The following is a 12,273-nucleotide window of genomic DNA, read 5'->3' as shown; positions in this document are numbered from 1 at the left end:
GATTCTCTATCTCTCACACACAATCTAGGATTCCTTATCTCTCATACACACTCTGGGATTCCCTATCTCTCTCACACACTCTGGGATTCCCTAATCTCTCACACACACTCTGGGATTCCCTATCTCTCACACACACTCTGGGATTCTCTATCTCTCACACACACTCTGGGATTCCCTATCTCTCACTCACACTCTTGGATTCCCTTTCTCTCTCACACACTCTGGGATACCCAATCTCTCACACACTCTCTGGGATTCCCGATCTCTCACACACGCTCTGGGATTCCCTATCTCTCACACACACTCTGGGATTCCCCATCTCTATCACACAATCTGGGATTCCCTATCTCTCACACACACTCTGGGATTCCCTATTCCTCACACACACTCTGGGATTCCCTATCTCTCACACACACTCTGGGATTCCCTCTTGCACACACACTCTGGGATTTCGTATGTCTCACACACACTCTGGGATTCCCTATCTCTCACACACACTCTGGGATTCCCTATCTCTCACACACACTCTGGGATTCCCTACCAGTCACACTCACTCTGAGATTCCCTATCTCCTACACACACTCTGGGATTCCCTCTCTCACAGACACTCTGGAATTCCGCATCTCTCACACACACTCTGGGATTCCATATCTCTCATAAACACACTCTGGGATTCCCTATCTCACACACACTCAGGGATTCCCTATCTCTCACAAACACTCTGGAATTCCCTCTCACACACACACTTTGGGATTCCCTCTCTCTCACACTCAGTCTGGGATTCCCTATCTCTCACACACTCTGGTATTCCATATCTCACACACACTCTGGGATTCCCTATCTCTCACAAACACACTGGGATTCCCTCTCTCACACACACTCTCGTATTCCATATCTCACACACACTCTGGGATTCCCTATCTCTCACACACACTCTTAGATTCCCGATCTCTCACACACACTCTGGGATTCCCTCTCTCACACACACTCTGGGATTCCCTATCTCTCACACACACTCTGGGATTCTCTATCTCTCACACACACTCTGGTATTCCCTATCTCTCACTCACACTCTTGGATTCCCTTTCTCTCTCACACACTCTGGGATACCCAATCTCTCACACACTCTCTGGGATTCCCGATCTCTCACACACACTCTGGGATTCCGTATCTCTCATACACACTCTGGGATTCCCCATCTCTCGCACACAATCTGGGATTCGTTATCTCTCACACACACTCTGGGATTCCCTCTCTCTCTCATACACACTCTGGGATTCCCTCACACACACTCTGGGATTCCCTATCTCACACACACTCAGGGATTCCCTATCTCTCACAAACAATCTGGAATTCCCTCTCACACACACAGTCTGGGATTCCCTCTCTCTCACACTCAGTCTGGGGTTCCCTATCTCTCACACACACTCTGGGATTCCCTATATCTCACACACACTCTGGAATTCCCTATCACTCACACACACACTCTGGGATTCCCTATCTCTCACACACACTCAGGGATTCCCTATCTCTCACACACATTCTGGGATTCCGTCACACACACTCGGGGAATCCCTATCTTTCTCACACACTCTGGGATTCCCTATCTCTCTCACACACTCTGGGATACATTGCCTCACACACACTCTGGGATTCCCTATCTCTCACACACACTCTGGGATTCCTTCTCTCTCACACACACTCTGGGATTCCGCATCTCTCACAAACACTCAGGGATTCCCTATCTCTCACACACATTCTGGGATTCCGTCACACACACTCGGGGAATCCCTATCTTTCTCACACACTCTGGGATTCCCTATCTCTCTCACACACTCTGGGATACACTGCCTCACACACACTCTGGGATTCCCTATCTCTCACACACACTCTGGGATTCCTCCTCTCTCACACACACTCTGGGATTCCGCATCTCTCACAAACACTCTGGGATTCCCTATCTCTCACACACAATCTGGAATTCCCTCTCACACACACACTGGGATTCCCTCTCTCTCACACACAATCTGGAATTCCCTATCTCTCACACTGACTCAGGGATTCCCTATCTCTCACACACACTCTGGGATTCCCTATCTCTCACACACTCTGGAATTCCGTCTCTCACACACACTCTGGGATTCCCTATCTCTCACACTCACTCTGGGACTCCCTATCTCTCACACACACTCTGGGATTCCCTCTCTCACACACATTCTGGAATTCCGCATCTCTCACACACACTCTGGGATCCCCTATCTCTCACACACACTCTGGGATTCCCTGTGTCTCACACGCACTCTGGGATTCCCTATCTCTCACACACACTCTGGGATTCCCTATCTCTCACACACACTCTGGGATTCCCTCTCTCACACACACTCTGGGATTCCCTGTGTCTCACACACACTCTGGGATTCCCTATCTCTCACACACTCTGGTATTCCCTATCTCTCACACACTCTGGAATTCCGTCTCTCACACTCACTCTGGGATTCCCTATCTCTCACACTCACTCTGGGAATCCCTATCTCTCACACAGACTCTGGGATGCCCTATCTCTCACACACACTCTGGGATTCCCTCTCTCACACACACTCTGGCATTTCCTATCTCAAACACACTCTGGGATTCCCCATCTCTCACACACACTCTTGGATTCCCTATCTCTCACACACACTCTGGGATTCCCTCTCTCACACACACTCTGGGATTCCCTGTGTCTCACACACACTCTGGGATTCCCAATCTCTCACACACACTCTGGGATTCCCTATCTCTCACACACCCTGGAATTCCGTCTCTCACACTCACTCTGGGATTCCCTATCTCTCACACTCACTCTGGGAATCCCTATCTCTCACACACACTCTGGGATTTCCTATCTCTCACACACTCTGGTATTCCCTATCACTCACACATACTCTGGGATTCACTATCTCATACACACACTCTGGGATTCCCTATCTCTCATACACTCAGGTATTCCCTATCTCTCACTCATACTCTGGGACTCTCTGGGATTCTATCACACACACTGGGATTCCCTCGCTCAGACACACTCAGGGATTCCCTATATCTCACACACACTCTGGGATTCGCTATCTCTCACACACACTCTGGGATTCCCTATCTCTCACACACACTCCGGGATTCCGTATCTCTCTCACACACTCTGGGATTCCCTATCTCACACAAACTCTGGGATTCCCTATCTCTCACACACACTCTGGGATTCCCTATCTCTCACACACACTGTGGGATTCCCTCTCCCTCACACTCACTCTGGGATTCCCTATCTCTCACACACACTGTGGGATTCCGCATCTCTGACACACACTTTGGGATTCCCTATCTCTCACACACACTCTGGGATTCCCTATCTCTCATACACACTCTGGGATTCCCTCTCTCAAACACACTCTGCGATTTCCTATCTCTCACACACTCTGGGATTCCTTATCACTCACCAACACTCTGGGATTCCCTATCTCTCACACATACTCTGGGATTCCCTATCTCTCACGCACACTCTGGGATTCTCTATCTCTCACACACACTCTGGGATTTCCTATCTCTCACACACTCTGGGATTCCCTATCACTCACCAACACTCTGTGATTCCCTATCTCTCACACACACTCTGGGATTCCCTCTCTCAAACACACTCTGCGATTTCCTATCTCTCACACACTCTGGGATTCCCTATCACTCACCAACACTCTGTGATTCCCTATCTCTCACACATACTCTGGGATTCCCTATCTCTCACACATACTCTGGGATTCCCTATCTCTCACACACACTCTGGGATTCTCTATCTCTAACACACAATCTAGGATTCCCTAATCTCTCACACACACTCTGGAATTCCCTATCTCTCACACACACTCTGGGATTCCCTATCTCTCACTCACACTCTTGGATTCCCTTTCTCTCTCACACACTCTGGGATACCCAATCTCTCACACACTCTCTGGGATTCCCGATCTCTCACACACACTCTGGGATTCCCTATCTCTCACACACACTCTGGGATTCCCCATCTCTCTCACACAATCTGGGATTCCCTATCTCTCACACACACTCTGGGATTCCCTATTCCTCACACACACTCTGGGATTCCCTATCTCTCACACACACTCTGGGATTCCCTCTTGCACACACACTCTGGGATTTCGTATATCTCATACACACTCTGGGATTCCCTATCTCTCACACACACTCTGGGATTCCCTATCTCTCACACACACTCTGGGATTCCCTACCACTCACACTCACTCTGAGATTCCCTATCTCCTACACACACTCTGGGATTCCCTCTCTCACACACACTCTGGAATTCCGCATCTCTCACACACACTCTGGGATTCCATATCTCTCATAAACACACTCTGGGATTCCCTACCTCACACACACTCAGGGATTCCCTATCTCTCACAGACACTCTGGAATTCCCTCTCACACACACACTCTGGGATTCCCTCTCTCTCACACTCAGTCTGGGATTCCCTACCTCTCACACACACTCTGGGATTCCCTATCTCTCACACACACTCTGGAATTCCCTATCACTCACACACACACTCTGGGATTCCCTATCTCTCACACACACTCAGGGATTCCCTATCTCTCACACACATTCTGGGATTCCGTCACACACACTCGGGGAATCCCTATCTTTCTCACACACTCTGGGAAACCCTATCTCTCTCACACACTCTGGGATTCACTATCTCACACACACTCTGGGATTCCCTATCACTCACACATACTCTAGGATTCCTTCTCTCTCACACACACTCTGGGATTCCGCATCTCTCACACACACTCTGGGATTTCCTATCTCTCACACACAATCTGGAATTCCCTCTCACACACACACTCTGGGATTCCCTATTTCTCACACTCACTCAGGGATTCCCTATCTCTCACACCAACTCTGGGATTCCCTATCTCTCACACTCACTCTGGGAATCCCTATCTCTCACACACACTCAGGGATTCCCTCTCACACACACACTCTGGAATTCCGCATCTCTCACAAACACTCTGGGATTCCCTATCTCTCACAAACACTCTGGGATTCCCTATCTCTCACAAACACACTGGGATTCCCTCTCGCACACACACTCTGGTATTCCATATCTCACACACACTCTGGGATTCCCTATCTCTCACACACACTCTTAGATTCCCGATCTCTCACACACACTCTGGGATTCCCTATCTCTCACACACACTCTGGGATTCTCTATCTCTCACACACACTCTGGTATTCCCTATCTCTCACTCACACTCTTGGATTCCCTTTCTCTCTCACACACTCTGGGATACCCAATCTCTCACACACTCTCTGGGATTCCCGATCTCTCACACACACTCTGGGATTCCGTATCTCTCATACACACTCTGGGATTCCCCATCTCTCGCACACAATCTGGGATTCGTTATCTCTCACACACACTCTGGGATTCCCTCTCTCTCTCATACACACTCTGGGATTCCCTCACACACACTCTGGGATTCCCTATCTCACACACACTCAGGGATTCCCTATCTCTCACAAACAATCTGGAATTCCCTCTCACACACACAGTCTGGGATTCCCTCTCTCTCACACTCAGTCTGGGGTTCCCTATCTCTCACACACACTCTGGGATTCCCTATATCTCACACACACTCTGGAATTCCCTATCACTCACACACACACTCTGGGATTCCCTATCTCTCACACACACTCAGGGATTCCCTATCTCTCACACACATTCTGGGATTCCGTCACACACACTCGGGGAATCCCTATCTTTCTCACACACTCTGGGATTCCCTATCTCTCTCACACACTCTGGGATACATTGCCTCACACACACTCTGGGATTCCCTATCTCTCACACACACTCTGGGATTCCTTCTCTCTCACACACACTCTGGGATTCCGCATCTCTCACAAACACTCAGGGATTCCCTATCTCTCACACACATTCTGGGATTCCGTCACACACACTCGGGGAATCCCTATCTTTCTCACACACTCTGGGATTCCCTATCTCTCTCACACACTCTGGGATACACTGCCTCACACACACTCTGGGATTCCCTATCTCTCACACACACTCTGGGATTCCTTCTCTCTCACACACACTCTGGGATTCCGCATCTCTCACAAACACTCTGGGATTCCCTATCTCTCACACACAATCTGGAATTCCCTCTCACACACACACTCTGGGATTCCCTATCTCTCACACTGACTCAGGGATTCCCTATCTCTCACACACACTCTGGGATTCCCTATCTCTCACACACTCTGGAATTCCGTCTCTCACACACACTCTGGGATTCCCTATCTCTCACACTCACTCTGGGACTCCCTATCTCTCACACACACTCTGGGATTCCCTCTCTCACACACATTCTGGAATTCCGCATCTCTCACACTCACTCTGGGACTCCCTATCTCTCATACACACTCTGGGATCCCCTATCTCTCACACACACTCTGGGATTCCCTGTGTCTCACACGTACTCTGGGATTCCCTATCTCTCACACACACTCTGGGATTCCCTATCTCTCACACACACTCTTGGATTCCCTATCTCTCACACACACTCTGGGATTCCCTCTCTCACACACACTCTGGGATTCCCTGTGTCTCACACACACTCTGGGATTCCCTATCTCTCACACACTCTGGTATTCCCTATCTCTCACACACTCTGGAATTCCGTCTCTCACACTCACTCTGGGATTCCCTATCTCTCACACTCACTCTGGGAATCCCTATCTCTCACACAGACTCTGGGATGCCCTACTCTCACAAACACTCTGGGATTCCCTCTCTCACACACACTCTGGCATTTCCTATCTCAAACACACTCTGGGATTCCCCACCTCTCACACACACTCTTGGATTCCCTATCTCTCACACACACTCTGGGATTCCCTCTCTCACACACACTCTGGGATTCCCTGTGTCTCACACACACTCTGGGATTCCCAATCTCTCACACACACTCTGGGATTCCCTATCTCTCACACACCCTGGAATTCCGTCTCTCACACTCACTCTGGGATTCCCTATCTCTCACACTCACTCTGGGAATCCCTATCTCTCACACACACTCTGGGATTTCCTATCTCTCACACACTCTGGTATTCCCTATCACTCACACATACTCTGGGATTCACTATCTCATACACACACTCTGGGATTCCCTATCTCTCATACACTCTGGTATTCCCTATCTCTCACTCACACTCTGGGACTCTCTGGGATTCTATCACACACACTGGGATTTCCTCGCTCAGACACACTCAGGGATTCCCTATATCTCACACACACTCTGGGATTCGCTATCTCTCAAACACACTCTGGGATTCCCTATCTCTCACACACACTCCGGGATTCCGTATCTCTCTCACACACTCTGGGATTCCCTATCTCACACAAACTCTGGGATTCCCTATCTCTCACACACACTCTGGGATTCCCTATCTCTCACACACACTGTGGGATTCCCTCTCCCTCACACTCACTCTGGGATTCCCTATCTCTCACACACACTGTGGGATTCCGCATCTCTGACACACACTTTGGGATTCCCTATCTCTCACACACACTCTGGGATTCCCTATCTCTCATACACACTCTGGGATTCCCTCTCTCAAACACACTCTGCGATTTCCTATCTCTCACACACTCTGGGATTCCTTATCACTCACCAACACTCTGGGATTCCCTATCTCTCACACATACTCTGGGATTCCCTATCTCTCACGCACACTCTGGGATTCTCTATCTCTCACACACACTCTGGGATTTCCTATCTCTCACACACTCTGGGATTCCCTATCACTCACCAACACTCTGTGATTCCCTATCTCTCACACACACTCTGGGATTCCCTCTCTCAAACACACTCTGCGATTTCCTATCTCTCACACACTCTGGGATTCCCTATCACTCACCAACACTCTGTGATTCCCTATCTCTCACACATACTCTGGGATTCCCTATCTCTCACACATACTCTGGGATTCCCTATCTCTCACACACACTCTGGGATTCTCTATCTCTAACACACAATCTAGGATTCCCTAATCTCTCACACACACTCTGGAATTCCCTATCTCTCACACACACTCTGGGATTCCCTATCTCTCACTCACACTCTTGGATTCCCTTTCTCTCTCACACACTCTGGGATACCCAATCTCTCACACACTCTCTGGGATTCCCGATCTCTCACACACACTCTGGGATTCCCTATCTCTCACACACACTCTGGGATTCCCCATCTCTCTCACACAATCTGGGATACCCTATCACTCACACACACTCTGGGATTCCCTATTCCTCACACACACTCTGGGATTCCCTATCTCTCACACACACTCTGGGATTCCCTCTTGCACACACACTCTGGGATTTCGTATATCTCATACACACTCTGGGATTCCCTATCTCTCACACACACTCTGGGATTCCCTATCTCTCACACACACTCTGGGATTCCCTATCTCTCACACACACTCTGGGATTCTCTATCTCTAACACACAATCTAGGATTCCTTATCTCTCACACACACTCTGGGATTCCCTATCTCTCTCACAGACTCTGGGATTCCCTAATCTCTCACACACACTCTGGGATTCCCTATCTCTCACACACACTCTGGGATTCTCTATCTCTCACACACACTCTGGGATTCCCTATCTCTCACTCACACTCTTGGATTCCCTTTCTCTCTCACACACTCTGGGATACCCAATCTCTCACACACTCTCTGGGATTACCGATCTCTCACACACACTCTGGGATTCCCTATCTCTCACACACACTCTGGGATTCCCCATCTCTCTCACACAATCTGGGATACCCTATCACTCACACACACTCTGGGATTCCCTATTCCTCACACACACTCTGGGATTCCCTATCTCTCACACACACTCTGGGATTCCCTCTTGCACACACACTCTGGGATTTCGTATATCTCATACACACTCTGGGATTCCCTATCTCTCACACACACTCTGGGATTCCCTATCTCTCACACACACTCTGGGATTCCCTACCACTCACACTCACTCTGAGATTCCCTATCTCCTACACACACTCTGGGATTCTCTCACACACACTCTGGAATTCCGCATCTCTCACACACACTCTGGGATTCCATATCTCTCATAAACACACTCTGGGATTCCCTACCTCACACACACTCAGGGATTCCCTATCTCTCACAAACACTCCGGAATTCCCTCTCACACACACACTCTGGGATTCCCTCTCTCTCACACTCAGTCTGGGATTCCCTACCTCTCACACACACTCTGGGATTCCCTATCTCTCACACACACTCTGGAATTCCCTATCACTCACACACACACTCTGGGATTCCCTATCTCTCACACACACTCAGGGATTCCCTATCTCTCACACACATTCTGGGATTCCGTCACACACACTCGGGGAATCCCTATCTTTCTCACACACTCTGGGAAACCCTATCTCTCTCACACACTCTGGGATTCACTATCTCACACACACTCTGGGATTCCCTATCTCTCACACATACTCTAGGATTCCTTCTCTCTCACACACACTCTGGGATTCCGCATCTCTCACACACACTCTGGGATTCCCTATCTCTCACACACAATCTGGAATTCCCTCTCACACACACACTCTGGGATTCCCTATCTCTCACACTCACTCAGGGATTCCCTATCTCTCACAGCAACTCTGGGATTCCCTATCTCTCACACTCACTCAGGGATTCCCTATCTCTCACACCAACTCTGGGATTCCCTATCTCTCACACTCACTCTGGGAATCCCTATCTCTCACACACACTCTGGGATTCCCTCTCACACACACACTCTGGAATTCCGCATCTCTCACACACACTCTGGGATTCCCTATCTCTCACAAACACTCTGGGATTCCCTATCTCTCACAAACACACTGGGATTCCCTCTCGCACACACACTCTGGTATTCCATATCTCACACACACTCTGGGATTCCCTATCTGTCACACACACTCTTAGATTCCCGATCTCTCACACACACTCTGGGATTCCCTCTCTCACACACACTCTGGGATTCCCTATCTCTCACACACACACTGGGATTCTCTATCTCTCACACACACTCTGGGATTCCCTATCTCTCACTCACACTCTTGGATTCCCTTTCTCTCTCACACACTCTGGGATACCCAATCTCTCACACACCCTCTGGGATTCCCGATCTCTCACACACACTCTGGGATTCCCTATCTCTCATACACACTCTGGGATTCCCCATCTCTCTCACACAATTTGGGATTCCCTATCTCTCACACACACTCTGGGATTCCCTCTCTCTCTCATACACACTCTGGGTTTCCCTCACACACACTCTGGGATTCCCTATTTCACACACACTCTGGGATTCCCTATCTCTCACACACACTCTGGGATTCCCTATCTCTCACACACACTCTGGGACTTTGTATATTTCACACACACTCTGGGATTCCCTATCTCTCACACACACTCTGGGATTCCCTATCTCTCACACACACTCTGGGATTCCCTAACACTCACACTGACTCTGAGATTCCCTATCTCCTACACACACTCTGGGATTCCCTCTCTCACACACACTGTGGAATTCCACATCTCTCACACACACTCTGGGATTCCCTATCTCTCATAAACACTCTGGGATTCCCTATCTCACACCCACTCAGGGATTCCCTATCTCTCACAAACAATCTGGAATTCCCTCTCACACACACAGTCTGGGATTCACTCTCTCTCACACTCAGTCTGGGATTCCCTATCTCTCACACACACTCTGGGATTCCCTATCTCTCACACACACTCTGGAATTCCCTATCACTCACACACACACTCTGGGATTCCCTATCTCTCACACACACTCAGGGATTCCCTATCTCTCACACACATTCTGGGATTCCGTCACACACACTCGGGGAATCCCTATCTTTCTCACACACTCTGGGATTCCCTATCTCTCTCACACACTCTGGGATACACTGCCTCACACACACTCTGGGATTCCCTATCTCTCACACACACTCTGGGATTCCTTCTCTCTCACACACACTCTGGGATTCCGCATCTCTCACACACACTCTGGGATTCCCTATCTCTCACACACAATCTGGAATTCCCTCTCACACACACACTCTGGGATTCCCTATCTCTCACACTGACTCAGGGATTCCCTATCTCTCACACACACTCTGGGATTCCCTATCTCTCACACACTCTGGAATTCCGTCTCTCACACACACTCTGGGATTCCCTATCTGTCACACTCACTCTGGGACTCCCTATCTCTCACACACACTCTGGGATTCCCTCTCTCACACACATTCTGGAATTCCCCATCTCTCACACACACTCTGGGATCCCCTATCTCTCACAAACACTCTGGGATTCCCTCTCTCACACACTCTGGCATTCCCTATCTCAAACACACTCTGGGATTCCCTATCTCTCACACACACTCTTGGATTACCTATCTCTCACACACACTCTGGGATTCCCTCTCTCACACACACTCTGGGATTCCCTGTGTCTCACACACACTCTGGGATTCCCTATCTCTCACACACACTCTGGGATTCCCTATCTCTCACACACTCTGGAATTCCGTCTCTCACACTCACTCTGGGATTCCCTAACTCTCACACTCACTCTGGGAATCCCTATCTCTCACACACACTCTGGGATGCCCTATCTCTCACAAACACTCTGGGATTCCCTCTCTCACACACACTCTGGCATTCCCTATCTCAAACACACTCTGGGATTCCCCATCTCTCACACACACTCTTGGATTCCCTATCTCTCACACACACTCTGGGATTCCCTCTCTCACACACACTCTGGGATTCCTTGTGTCTCACACACACTCTGGGATTCCCAATCTCTCACACACACTCTGGGATTCCCTCTCTCACACACACTCTGGGATTCCCTGTGTCTCACACACACTCTGGGATTTCCTATCTCTCACACACTCTGGTATTCCCTATCACTCACATAAACTCTGGGATTCGCTATCTCATACACACACTCTGGGATTCCCTATCTCTCATACACTCTGGTATTCCCTATCTCTCACTCACACACTGGGACTCTCTGGGATTCTATCACACACACTGGGATTCCCTCGCTCAGACACACTCAGGGATTCCCTATATCTCACACACACTCTGGGATTCGCTATCTCTCACACACACTCT

The sequence above is a fragment of the Chiloscyllium plagiosum genome, unplaced genomic scaffold, assembly GCF_037043375.1.
Source record: "Chiloscyllium plagiosum isolate Xiang-an unplaced genomic scaffold, Cpla_swu_hap1 HiC_scaffold_53Y, whole genome shotgun sequence".
Lineage (NCBI taxonomy): Eukaryota > Metazoa > Chordata > Chondrichthyes > Orectolobiformes > Hemiscylliidae > Chiloscyllium > Chiloscyllium plagiosum.
Note: the sequence above shows the minus strand (reverse complement) of the source record.